At 41.8% G+C, this 14,274-nt stretch overlaps 1 pseudogene; it reads right to left on the reverse strand.

Moving 5' to 3' along the window:
• Nucleotides 1–260: 260 nt before the first annotated feature.
• On the reverse strand, nt 261–13,179 carry LOC148186394 (uncharacterized; annotated as a pseudogene).
• Between the last annotated feature and the right edge of the window lie 1,095 nt (nt 13,180–14,274).

A 14,274-nucleotide genomic window follows, 5' to 3' on the forward strand; every position in this document is an offset into this window, starting at 1 on the left:
ACATAAAGTGCAACAAAAGTGCAACAGAGAGAACAGAAGTGCAACTTTATCCCACTCAATTAATTTTTCTCTCTATTCTTCAAAATAACGATTATATCACACAAGTAAAAGTCTTTCAAATCTTTTATCTGACAGCTGTCACAAACTCTTGAACCTATTAATGAAACATTGTGTGTTGCAATTATCACAATGCAGGAAACATAAAATGCAACAGAGAGAACAGGAAGTGCAACTTTATCCCACTCAATTAATTTTTCTCTCTATTCTTCAAAATAACAATTGTATCGCATGAGTAAAAGTCTTTCAAATCTTTTATCTGACAGCCTGTTCCTTCTTGGGGTCAGAACAATACTGCCCAGGCTGAAAAGCCTTTCGACCGGTGCACTTGACGGTATTGGAGTGTTGTACTGCTTTGCGATTTCCTTAATCCTGGGGAACCTGGAGAGAACCTCCCAGCCGGATCCAGGTGTTTTGAAGTACTCCATAACTTTAGTCTCTGCTGTGTAGGAAATGTCATCTTCAAAATCAAAAAAGCCATTGTGACTGGAGGTAGCAGGGCTCTGATCTGCTGGTTTCATCAGTGGCTCTTCAGGAGGAGTCCGGGCACGACATTCAGAAATCAGCATGGTTTGGACAGCATCTCTTCTCTTCTCATCTTTGAGCCAGCGGAGCTTGAATTTGGGTGATGTGGCAGCAGCCATCAGAGCATCCTTGCTGTCCAAGACAGATGCAAATCTGTCTTTGATTGCCTGTGATAGAAAATAGTAGGCTACATTAGACAAACATATACAGTTAAATTAACAGCTTTTACAGCCTCATAAATCTGGGCTAAATCAGCTATATTACATTCTAGGCCTATAGCCTACACTGCAAGATATTATGTAAGGGGTTAGGGTAGGGCCTATTCATGTTATTATTCAATATGTGTTTACCTGTAAAATAGCACCAGGCATACCAGCTGTCATCTGGGAAAGGCCATCCTTCAAGGCAAGCAACTTTGACATGAGAATCTCCAAGGTTGGCAGGAGGGTGCCGTAGTAGCAATCATCTTCTCCTTGTAGTATATCTAATGCAGCAGCAAGAGGTCTTGTCATTGCACAATATTCCTTCAGGAACTGATACTCTCGCTCAGTAATGCCCTTAAGACCCAGTCTAGAAAAAATGGTGTTTAAATCTCTGATTGGGATTTCTGTTCTGAGATAAGGCGTCATGAGTCGAGTTCCAGCGTGTAGCAGTGGGTATGAGGAGCTTTCTTTTCAGCACATCCTCAATCTGGTCTGAGGCCACAGTAGAGCGACTAGCTTTTGTCCAGAGTGCTGTACACTTGGCAAGAGCACTTCTGTAAACTGATTTACAGTCATTGTTACTGGTCAGCCATTTCTCCAGGTCATTTTTTGAGATCTGATTGAGTGTATGTGATGCACAGCGCAGATGAGGTGGCAGTGAAAATGTCTCGTCTGATCCTGTGGAGAGTGCTTCAGCAACATCAGTAAAAGTGACGTCCTCCTCTTCATCATCAGGTGGCTCGTCAGAGTCAGAACCATCAGGGTGGGATTCAAACATTCTAAAGGCTTTTGAAAAATTGCTGCCATTATCAGTGACACATGCTGTTACTTTATGTGATAGCCCAAACGCTGAATGAACCCCCTCCATCTCGCAAGCTATGACATCGTACGTGTGTCTTCCTCTCACTCTCTTGCAGCAAAGAGCAGCCTTTTCACGTTTAAAACTAATGCTGTCTATCCAATGCGCCGTCATTCCTAAACAACTTTTATTATTGGCGGACCAGATATCTGCGGTGGTGGACACATGATCCAGGGACTCAAAGGTTCTTTTGAGGTTTGATTCCATGTCGGAATAACACTTGTCCAGGTAACGGGAAAATGTTTTCCTGTCGGACACTGGCTTGCGAGTCGCGGGTATTTTATCTAGTATTTTGTGAAACCTGGGCGATTCAATCGTCGACAGGGGAAGCACGTCTTCTACAATGAACCCTGCAACCAGCCTGTTAATGTCTTTCTGTGTTACCTGCTTCTGTGCTCCAACACTTGAAAAAAGCTTGGCCTGTTTAGGCGGGGTCGGCTGCTCATCGACTCCTGCAGATGACCGGCAAGGATTTTTTGCCACAAGTTTTGAGTTGCCATGCTGGGCTGACAAATGCTTGGACAGGTTGCTCATTGACTTTGCAGCAGTTGAAAGGAGCCTGTCGCCTGGGCACAGAGTGCATTTCACTCGAATATTTTTGTCCTTTCGAGCTATAAATTGAAAATAGTGGGAATATCGCCACTGGCCGAACCCCCCAGTCTCCGTCTCCGTCTCAGTCTCCGTCTCCGTCTCCATTTCCCTCTCTCCTGTTCGTACCGGCAGCAACGTCACTCGCCCCTCCCTATGCAGCACGCGTCGCGCACGCACACAGACAGCAGCCGCAGCACGCACATAATTCCTGCGCCACTTAAACAGACAGACACAGCACAGGCAAACACGGCCTAGGTAACGCAGGAAAGCGCGTTCCTGTGTCTAGTAAAGTAGTGTAGTTACCGATATTTTTAGAGTAATGCGTTACTTTACTTCGTTACCCAAAAAAGTAATATCGTTACAGTAATTCGTTACTTTGTAACTCGTTACCCCCAACACTGACCATGCATAGCCACAATCAGGGAAAACTGCGAAAAAAAAGGTAGAACAAATGTTCCAGAGAAGAAGCCGGGTTAGTGTTATGCAGTTAAAGAACATGAGTATGTAGCAGCATAGAGGTGTTTATCCGCTGTCATTTGCCGCTGCTGGTAATGAGCGCAGCTGGTGGCCGTGATGAGGTGGGCTGGTATAAAAGTGGCCTTCCTCCCACCAGTTCTTCCTTTTGCGCCTCTCTCCGTCATCACCGGTGCGTTACTTCCGTGCCGGAGGTCGCTCGGCCGACAGGTATGGCTGCACGCTGCTTCACCTTGCAGGTTGTTTGTGTGCTTACGGCATTGGTGTTGTGTTGTAGGGCGATTGCCTGTGCGCTGCTCCGTGCCCCGTGTAGGTGCTGCTGCATTTGTTGGTCGTGGTAAGTGTCCTCTCTCTCTCTGCGGTATGGTTGATGCTACTAAATTGGCTAATGCTAGTGTGGTCACAGGTAAACGCTGGTCGCTGCCCGGACTCCTCTCTCTCCCTCCCTTCTCTCGTGTGTGTCTGTGTGTGTGCCGGCTGTGACCGAAAAGGTATTTGTGTCTCGTAGCGCGCACCGCATCATGTTCAGTCATTTAGCCATGCTAATAGTATTTTTCTTGGCTAGGTGTTAATGTAACCAGCTGATCGGGGCCGCTGCTGTTTTGTTCTGTTTTGTTTTGGGTTTTTTTGTCTCCGCTGCTGCTCGTCTCCACCGCCTCTGCTTGGCCCTGTTGCTGCTTGGCTTCCACTGCACAGGCTTAAATGCTTGTTCAAACGTCCTGTGCGTGACGGCTGCTCTGCCACACGCGACGGGCGAAGCACAAATTTAAATATTGTATGTACGTGTGTAAACGTGTGTGTAAATGTGCGGGTTACGTTCTGTTACTTTTGGATTAGTTGCATGGGTTAATTTGTATTTTTTTTCTTTTGATTAATCCTGATTTTGACTACTGATGTAATTAATTTGTTAATTAGGTTAAATCGAAAGATCTTCTATATGTAATTCGTTCATTGTTGGGTTTTGTTTTCTTTTCTTTCGCTTTCCTTTTGTTTATGATTGGTTATATTTAAGTTCTGCTTGGGCAGTTATTGATTGATATATTTTAAGTTTAAGCTTGCGACCTGCCCCTTTAATTATAATTTTTGTTAGATTCTGATTTATTTCTTTGCTTTGTATTGTTCTGTGGTAACCCCACTAATTTCTTTAATTTCCCTTGTTTGCAGTTGCTGAAGGCCGGTGATGGCGGTGCTGGTGTTGGTAGTGGTCTCCCTTGTCTGCTGTGTCCCTGGGAGTGGGTTTCTTCACTGAGTGTGTCTGTCACATGTGCCTGGTGATTTAAGTTGATTCCTTTTATTTTATTTATTTATTTTTTTGGTGGATCCCTCCCCTGCACTAGCTCTCGTTCATCCACTAGGCCTCAGTCCCGATTAAGTTTTTCTCCCTCCCCCCTTACTGTGTGAATAGTTGACCAGTGCTTTTAACAAGAATTATTTAATAAAATGTGTTTTAATTTTTGGAACCACGTCTCCTGCCTTTGAGTTAACAAACCTGTGTGCCTTAAGTTATAAAATGAATTCTCTGGATGAAATTCCCAGGGTGACGTTGTCGAACCCCTTTTTCTTTTTTTTGGTAATATTATTCTTATATTCACTCACCCGAGCCCCTTTTTCCTTTTTTTTTTGGTAATAATATTATTCTTATATTCGCCCCCTCCTCGCCACAAGTGTTTGCAGATGAAGTCGGCAAGAGAAGAAGAAATGAGCATAATAGGACCCCTTTAATGCAAAGATTAAGAGTTCCATTCTCATTTGTACCAACATGTTAGTGGTTTGAATCTTTGCTCATTCCACAATAAAAATGTCTGCACTTTCCGCATCTTGATTTGTGTATAAATCAACATACATGGGATGCATTCTTATCTTGAAAGAAATAATGTGAATGTGATGTGAAAGTGAAGTGAAACTAGACTAAACTAGACATATTTCTGCCCCAAACTTTTTAAAATATCTTTTTCAATGGACTACAGATGTGAGAGTGAAGTTAAAATAAGCGAGACTACACATATTTAGGCCATGCCTAAATTTGTTAATAATTAATTAATATATCTGAGGAAATCTTTTGAAATACCAGTTTCAGCTGACAAAATGTCCCACTCAGATCTGTAAGGAAGGTTGATTACAGGTTTATTACATTATTCTCTCACAAAGTGCTCTGGAAGAAGGCCACTATATAGTTTTTCTCTCAAACTTATTAAAATTATTCACTTTAAAAAAGGGGAAAAACTTTATTTCACAGAAAGTAACTTCCTTTTTACAGTTTTGTTTTTAAAAATGTATCTAAAAGTCATGTACAAAATTGCTTGCATTTTCTGTCTTATCAACCCAACTGTTATTTTAAGTATTATGCCAATAATGTCAAATGACTCCTGACATTTTTTGAGAAAAAAAATACTATATTAAATATTTCTCTGCTGTTTTCAACTACTGATATAACCATTATATGCACATTATTTTCCTGCAACACAAAACTTAGGTCTTACAGCTTGTTTTTTAGGCTACAAATGTTAAGATGGGCAATTGTAAGTCCTTTCTTTGACAATTTAATAGACATACAGTTTATGGCATATTAAAATCACAATCTTAAATTACAGACTTTACAGTCTTATGGTGGGGCAGCACGGTGTTGTTCTCCCCGTGTCTGCATGGGTTCTCTCCGGGGTCTCCGGCTTCCTCCCCCAGACATGCAGCTCAGGTAGATTGGTGACTCTATATTGCTCTTAGGTGTGACTGTGAGTGTGTATGGTTGTCTGTCTATATGTGTCAGCCCTGCGATAGTCTGGCGACCTGTCCAGGGTGTACCCCGCCTTCCGCCCGATGACGGCTGGGATTGACTCCAGCTGCCCCGTGACCCTTACAAGCTGTTACAGAAAATGACTGACTGACAGTCTTATGGTTACCTGTCTTTCAATGTCCCTTAACTAGGATGATCCAGTGTGTCTTTGGCCTATCATAGCTGATTATGGCATAGTTACCCTTTGCTCTGGCTTCTCTCATGGCAGGTAGCAGTTCAGCCCTCTTTTCCTTAGGCGCTCATTTATGTACACAAAAAATGTATGTGGACAGTGTTTGGAATTCTGGATTAATTATGTCAAATATAATGCATAGCAAAGAGTACAAAGCTGGACTGCCCTCGAGGTTGAAAATGGAGATTGAAGCATGTTCCGCTTCTGGCCACATCCTTTTTGTGATGGTACAATAAGCATATGCCAATGGAAGATAAAAAAGGTAAAGACAAATCAGGAAAACTATGCATAACAATACTTCAGCCAGGAAGTAGTAGATGAAAGAATAACAAGCTTGAAAGCTATGCCATGCAGGATTTTCAGTTGCTTCCCTTGCCATCTAAAGAAAAACTTGTCTTCATTGTTAGGTATTTTCCATTGATAGTTTTCTGCACATTGCAGAAGGTAAATATTTTTGTGTGTGGCTTTTTCTACAGCTTAATCAGGATGTTGTTGATGATATTCATAATCAATGCAGAGGATGTTAGTGATAAATAGCAATATTTTAACAGCTAATTTTACAGTGTGTTGCTGGATTTGTTAATGCTGTTCACTAGTGTCAAGCACGAATGAACTCGACATAGAAAGTAAAAAAGCTTTGGAATGAGTAAAGAGGCTGAGAAGACTTTCATGTATACTGGTGATCACTTTGTCTGGACTGTCACTGCCAGCCATAATTCATCATTCCCTCATCCATGCATCACTCATAAATTAGCGTAAGAGTGGCAAAGTGATTTCATATTTTCTTGCTTGTGTTACAACTTTGGCAGTTTTGGTGGGTAGTCGAGTCACCAACTCCACAGTCCAATTCAAAGTCTGAGTGAGCAAAGAAGAGTCCAATTCAAGTCACCATGACCTAAGTCTGAAGTATGTGTCTGAGTCATCATCATGCACCCTCAAAGAGCATGCAAATAAAAGGTCTACATTAAACAAAAATGACACTGCTCTCATCATTTTGACAGGAGATTGATAAAAATTACACACTTGTGCTTTATACCACCTTCAATTATAAACACCATAAAGAGAAATCATTAAAACCCCAATGCCCCATTGGGGTTCTAAGGGGACTTTCAGGGTCTATTATTGGATAAATGATTGTGGTAAAGATGTTTTAATGCCTCTGTGCCAGCGATCACTGAGGACGGAGGCATTTCTTTTTGTTTTATTGTTGGTTTTTTTTTTTCATGTTTTTCAGGTTGTCCTTCCATCCATATGTACATACAGACATTCATCCTCCTGTCCATCTGGCACATTCTTGTGAACGTGATATCTCAAGAACGTCTCAATGGAATCTGTTCAAATTTGACACAAAAATTTACCTGGATTTAATGATGAGCTTATAAGATTTTGGTGGTCATAGGTCAGAGGTTAAGGCCCCTGTGACCTTGTCTGTCTTATTCTTGTGAACACAATGTCCTGAGAAAACCTTGAGGGATTTTTTTTCCAATTTGGCACAAACAATCATTTGGATTCAAGGATGATTGGGTTAGACTTTGGTGATAAAAGGTTAAGCTCACTGTAATTTCATCAGTGTCATTCTTGTGAATACAATATCTCAAGAACATCTTGAGGTCATTTCTCCAAATTTGGCACAGACATCCAAGCAGACTGAAGTATGAACTGATTAGATTTTTGTTGGACAGAGATCAAAGTCACAGTGACATTGCATTTGTCCCATACTCGTGAAAGTGATATCTCAACAAATTTCATCAAACTTGATACAAACATTTACTTTGACTCAATGATGACTTTATTTTGGTGTTCAAAGAGTTTTGGCAGTAATCGTCCATATACATTGCCGTGGAAGTTCAAGTTAGCAGCTCTTGACAGGAATTTACAGTCAGCACCGATACTGAATTGGTGGCACAAATCTTGAAACTGTGCTGACTGTAGAGATCTTCTGTGCTAGTGCTGTATTTCTAGATTTTTTTCAAGATTTGTTTTTTACAGTGTTGGCCATGGTTTTCTCTACTTTACTGTTTTACCCTTGGGCAATGCACCACTCCAGGGAAACTACTCCTTTGCCAGCAACATGAAGACTCTTCTGAACTGGTTAAATATCATGAATATAATGGAATGTACAATACATGAAACCGTTTTTTGTCTAGAAACTATGCAAACTGTTCAGTGTAACAGACTCATCAGGTGAATCATTGGACTTAAACGTCATTAGGCAGAGTTAAATAATGGACAAGCATAGTATTTTTAAGATGTCATCCTAATGGGGTATAAATTGTTTTAAAATAGTGCATATGTCAATTGGCGTCTACACTTTGATGATATAAAAAGCAGTACTTTAACCATTTAGACTACTGTCTGATGTCACCATCAAGACAAGTTGTTCAGAATGACATAAATCTACTGACTTTTTTCTTTCTACACAGAAGCTGCTCACATCTCTGATAGGAACTCTCATTCTGCTGTGTGTCTCTCTTGCAGGAGTGTGTTTCCACTGTGCAATAGATGTGGTTCCAGTGAAGAATGAAGATGGACTGGTTATCATGTTCATTCTCAACTTTGAGCTTCCCACTGACCCCAGACCAACCAACAGTTCACCAGCCAGAGAGCTTATCAGAGTGCTGCGTATTCCTTGGCTGACCCTGGGTATGTTTAATTGACATTGTCATCCATTTTACACATGCTGGACTATGAATCATGACCTACACACATTCAGACTCAGCATTAGGGCGGCACCTTTCAATTATTTTTTGTCTCGATTAAACTTATGATTTTTTTTTTTTCAGTCAGTTAACTTATCTAGCAATTTACCTATAGATTATTCTGAAGATTACTTTTTATAACTCGATTAATATCACAATTCACCCCCCCCCCCCAAAAAAAAACCCAAAACAAGACATGTCTCATCAATATTTAAAATAATTTTATGTAATCATCTTCTCTTAAAATCCACAAAAAGGGGGTATATTAAAAAAATTGGTCTAATTGCCATGTCACTGGGTTTTAATGATTCATTCAGTCATACATTGTCCAAAACCACTTGTCCTCTTTGGGGTCCCGGGGGTCTGGAGCCTATCCCAGCTGTCACTGGGCAAGAGGCGGGGTACACCCTGAGAACCTCATCCCTACCCATATTCAAACTGGAGACCCACTTGCTGTGAGGCAACAGTGCTAATCACTACACTACAATACTGCCCCTGTTTGACGGCATTAATAATAATTAGTAATGTCATTAAGGACCCAATTTGGCAGATTTCTAATCAGAAAAAAGACTGGACATCAAACTACAAAAAATTGCAGTGACACATTTATTTAATCACTGTACATCACGGGACTCCATTCCCTGATCAGGAAAATCAGTAGGTTATTTTTACTAAGTAACTATATTTTGAGCTTAAAATGGTTGTGACCCGGATTTCATCACTGGAGTAGTATTTAGTTTAGAATGATCACTGGCAAATGTATTTTTGCATCAGTGCGGGCAAGGAAAATAACTAAAATGATTAAGATACAAGGTAGATTTATTGTCATTTTTCTTAAACCTGGTTTAAGAAGAAATTAAATTAAAGGTCTTACTAAATCTTGCTATCTTATCATTTTGGTGTCAAGGAGGAGTTGAGAACTCTCACAGCCCTTGGAAATTACGGGCTTTTAATATACTTTGGGCTCTGTGTAGACATCTCACTTCACCACTGTTACTGATGCTCTGTAGATGGGAACCAGTGATGTTCTAGGCTTTTTTAATCACCCGCTGTAGAGCATTCCTGTCCTGGGCTGTGCACGAACTAGCCAGTTTGTGATGTTTCCAGTCAGGATGCTTTCTATGACGTGCTGACGTACTGCGGGTAAGCGTGTTACCTCACTTCCGGTGCATCTTTGTGACTCCGGTAGCATCTCTGAGCTGCTCCTACGAGCGATTCTCAGCTAATCTTTTAACTTGTTCCTGACTTCGACTGCTTTTTATTTGTCTGTAACTGAAAAGTCACAGAAGTTTTACTTAATCACTCACGGCTGTCTTCTCCTCTAAGCGGTTTTGCTGTTTATTCACACAGCCGCTCACTCACTGTTAGCTTCTTTAGCATTAGCTCTGGTTAGTGATGTCTTCTCCCTGCTCCTCTCCCTCTTCTGCTTTCTCCTGCTCAGTGTGTCAGATGTTTAGTTACTCCTCTGCCTCCTTTAGTGATAGTGGTACCTGTAACTAATGTATTTTATTTGCTGCGCCAGAGGCGAGGCTTAGCGATCTGGAAGCGCGGCTCTGCACCGTGGATAATCCCTCTTTAGCTGCGATAGTTAGCAAGCCCCCCTATAGCCGGTGCGGACCGACATAGCATAGCCTCTGCTAGCCGTCCCCTGGCAACCCCTGTGCAGCCGGGAGGCTGGGTGACTGTCCGAGCGAAGCATAGTAAGCCGAAGCCCACGGTACACCTCCCAACCCCCTTCACGTTTCAAATAAGTACTCCCCGCACAGCGACACACCGGCCGAGGACACAACCCTGGTCATTGGTAGCTCTATTTTGCGAAACGTGAAGTTAGTGACACCAGCGGCCATAGTCAAATGTATCCCTGGGGTCAGAGCGGGTGACGTCGACTCAAATTTGAAGCTGCTGGCTAAGACTAAACATAAATACGATAAGACTATCATTCACGTCGGCAGCAATGACACCTGGTTAGGCCAAACGGAGTTCACTAAAATTAACATAGAGTCAGTGTGTGAATACGCAAAGACGATGTCGGACACCGTAATCTTCTCTGGATCCCTCCGCAATGTGACCAGTGATGACATGTTTAGCTGCACGTCATTGCTCAACTGCTGGTTGTCGTGGTGGTGTCCAGCAAATGATGTGGGCTTTGTCAATAATTGGCACTCCTTTTGGGGGAATCCTGGTCTTATCCGGAGGTAAAGCATCCATCCCACTTTGGATGGAGCTGCTCTCCTCTCTAGGAATGTGGCTGAGTTTATTAGAGGCCCAAAGCCATGACATCCCAGAGCTGGGACCAGGGTGCAGAGTCGCAGTCTTACACGCTTCTCTGAGCTTCCTCCAGCACAGTCACACACCCATAATGTAAATGTTATAAAAACGGTGTCTGTCCCCCGACCACTTCATTTGTTTAAAGCTAATAAACAAAAGGGGAGTTGTACAAGAAAATCTTGTAAAAATTGACTAATCTCCTGTCAAACAGCATCATAACAGGAGAATTAAATGCGGACTCTTGAACGTTAGATCCTTATCAACCAAGGCTCATATAGTGACTGATTTAATATTGGATAACCATACGGATTTATTATGCCTCACTGAGACCTGACTTTATCCTGATGAGTATGTTAGCCTGAATGAATCCACTCCTCCTGGTCATATAAATAGTCACATTGCCCGGGACACTGACCGAGGAGAGGGAGTCACTACTATTTTTGATTCAAGCTTAGCAATTCACACTAAGGCTAAGCTAAACTATAGTTCATTTGAAAGCCTTTTTACTTAGTCTTTCTCACTCATCCTGGAAAACTACAGCCAATTGTATTTGTTAAAGTGTACCGCGCCCCCGGCCCATACTCTGAATTTCTATCTGAATTATCTGAGCTTATATCAAGTTTAGTGCTTAAATCAGACAAAATTATTATCGTAGGGGATTTTAACATTCACATGGATATTAATAGTGATAGCCTTAGTTTTGCTTTCTCCACGCTTTTGGATTCAATTGGCTTCAGTCAGTGTGTACATAAACCCACACACCACTACAATCACACCCTCGATCTAGTCCTTGCATACGGCATCGATATTGAAGATTTATTAGTCTTTCCTGAGATTCTTGCTTTGTCAGACCATTATTTAATAGCTTTCAATTTTTTATTACTCGACTACAAGCCTCTCAGTAAGAGTTACTATTCTAGATGTTTATCTGATTCAGCAGTGGCTAAATTTAAGAAACCGATTCCTTCTGCATTGACATCATCACCATGTCTTACAGCCACTGAGAATACTCCTACTAACTTAAATTGACTATCTCGTTGATAATGCTACTGGCTCACTGCGATCAGCTCTCGACACTGTTGCACCCTTCAAGAAGAAAATACTGAAACAACGAAAACTAGCTCTTGGTTTAACCTCCAGATCCGCAAACTGAAACAAGCAGCAGGGCCTCATATGGATGTAAACTCTGTGTTCACTGCAAGCAGAGCAGGCAGAAGAATCAGGCCTCTCTCTGGAAGTGTCAGGAGTGCGATGTGGTCCTCTGCATCATCATAGATAGGAGTTACTATACGAGATGTCTGTCTGATGGTGCAGTAGCTAAATTTAATTGATTCCTTCTACCTTTAACCATGTCTCAATTTGACTGAGAATGCTTTTACTAATTTAAATAATTTTCAAATTGATTGTCTCATTGATAGTGCTACTGGCTCACTGCCATCAGGTCTCGACTACGTTGCACCTTTCAAGAAGAAAATAATGAAACAAAAAAAATTAGCTCCATGGTTTAACCCCCAGATCCGCAAATTGAAACAAACCGCGAAATTTTTTGAAAGAAAAAACATTTTTGAAAGAAATTGGCATTCAACCAACTTGAAAGAGTTCTGTTTATTCTGGCAGGACAATCATAATATGTATAGAAAGGCCCTCCTCCATGCCAGAGCAAACTATTATTCATCATTAATTGAGGAAAATAAAAACAATCCCAGATTTCTTTTCAACACCATAGCTAGGCTGACTCTGACCCTATGATAAAATTATAACTATTATATACTAAAAACCAAGATAAAAAAAGGACAGATACAAACTCAGAAAAGACTGACATAGCACATAGAAAGCTGGATGACACTGGGGGGATTGGGTATTGTACTCCCTTAGGACTTAAACTGGTCCCCAGCCCCCCTTTGAGTTCCTTTCAAGCAAGATGGAGGGTGAATTAGAGCATTCCACAGTGGCATTTTGATCTATGAGTGACTTAATGTCAGGAGCAATGCCTTGAATGGCCTCTGGGCTGACTGTCTTTTACATGGTCATTTGTGTAATCTCTTGTTCTTGGTGAGACATGTGACACACATTGCAAACATTCAGGAGCCTAAAACCTCTGCTCCTGATTCTATAACGAATGTCAAATTAACGCCCTGTACCTTAAGGTTTACTATAGGGGTGTCTTGGAATCTAGTGTTAACTTAACAAATTGTTGGTATGCAACAACTGGTTTGTCAATGTCATCATTTGTCTGTAACTCCTAATTTCCACCAGATCCATGTGTGGTCTGGTTTCGAACTGTCACGGTAGATGGAGCAAATAGATTACGCTCTAGTCTATGTATTAACTTCCACTGGCTTTGCTGCGATGCAGATTGATTCCGTCTCAGCTCCGTCAGTCTGGAAGCTTGTGGATCAGATACGCAAGGCTCCTATTTTTGCCAGATGCCAAAGCACGGTGGAAGTCCTGGGTCAGTGTTTCTGTCTGTGTGCTGCTCAATGCTCTGACCTGTCTCCTATGTCTGCATCACCAACAATCCTCTTGATCTTGTCCCTCATGTTCATCAATCCAAGGAGTAGCACAATCACATGCCATATGTCCAAAGACTTCACATCTGTAGCACCTCAGCTTGTGGCCATCAGTGCTGCTGTACTGCTCTTGAGGCACCGGACGTGAAACCCATCTCCTGTTCCCTTTGTTGTTCTCCCAGTGTTTTCCTTAATGTTGTGGGCCCCCCTGTTGATAAAACATGAATCTACCTTATTCCTCTCAGCATGCAGGACATGTGTCAAGACAGTTACAATGGGTTGAGTTTCCCAGCCAACACAGGTAACCATGACACAGTTTCTGAGGTCTGGATGGAGATTATTCACCAGGGCAGTCTTTAACAGGTCACTGTAAGCTTCATTTTCTGTGTCAATGCCAAAGTGATCTGGAAGACATGTACGATAATCAGCAACTGACTTACCCTCCTTCTGCTTGGTGTTGTGGATTTCAGACAAGCAGATCCTCAAGGGAAAAGTGGTATGCACTGCCTCATAAGTGCTGCTTCAGCCTATCCATCATTGTGGTAAATTCCCCTAATTCAACTGCCTCTACTTCCTGCAGAATTGGAGTATACATGGCCAATATCTGTTGCATTGCTGTGGCTTCCAGTCTTTTGTGGGTCAGGCAGCTCCTCTGCAACCCCCTTCCGTCCATCTGGCTGCCATGGCCTGTACACAAACACTTCTAGATCCCAGTTGCTATGTGCTTGGTTCCGTGTTGGTCATGGCTGAGGATTGGGAAAACTCATCATGGGTATTTGGTGCACGCCTCTTTTCTCCACTTGGACGCAACCAATAATTGAAAGATACTGCTGTTGGAGAAAGAGTGTTCTTGGGAGAAGCAAGGTTAGTCATTGTCTCTTTGGGGGTCAGATGGAGAGAAGAAAGGTCATGGTACAAGAAACCATTTGTCTATCATTAATGCAGCAGGACCTGAAAGAGGTTAAAGTAACGGTTTTAATTTCCCCGTTTATTTCTCCATATTTGAGCTGACTCACTTGGACATATATGCTTACACCTCCAATGGGCTTATAATTCCCAAAAACTTCACAGTCACACTGATCTTTCCAAAATATGGTTGGATCTTATCAAGCGTACACTAACTGT

The sequence above is a fragment of the Plectropomus leopardus genome, chromosome 19 (genome assembly GCF_026936395.1).
Source record: "Plectropomus leopardus strain MGB_pleo_1.0 chromosome 19, ASM2693639v1, whole genome shotgun sequence".
NCBI lineage: Eukaryota > Metazoa > Chordata > Actinopteri > Perciformes > Serranidae > Plectropomus > Plectropomus leopardus.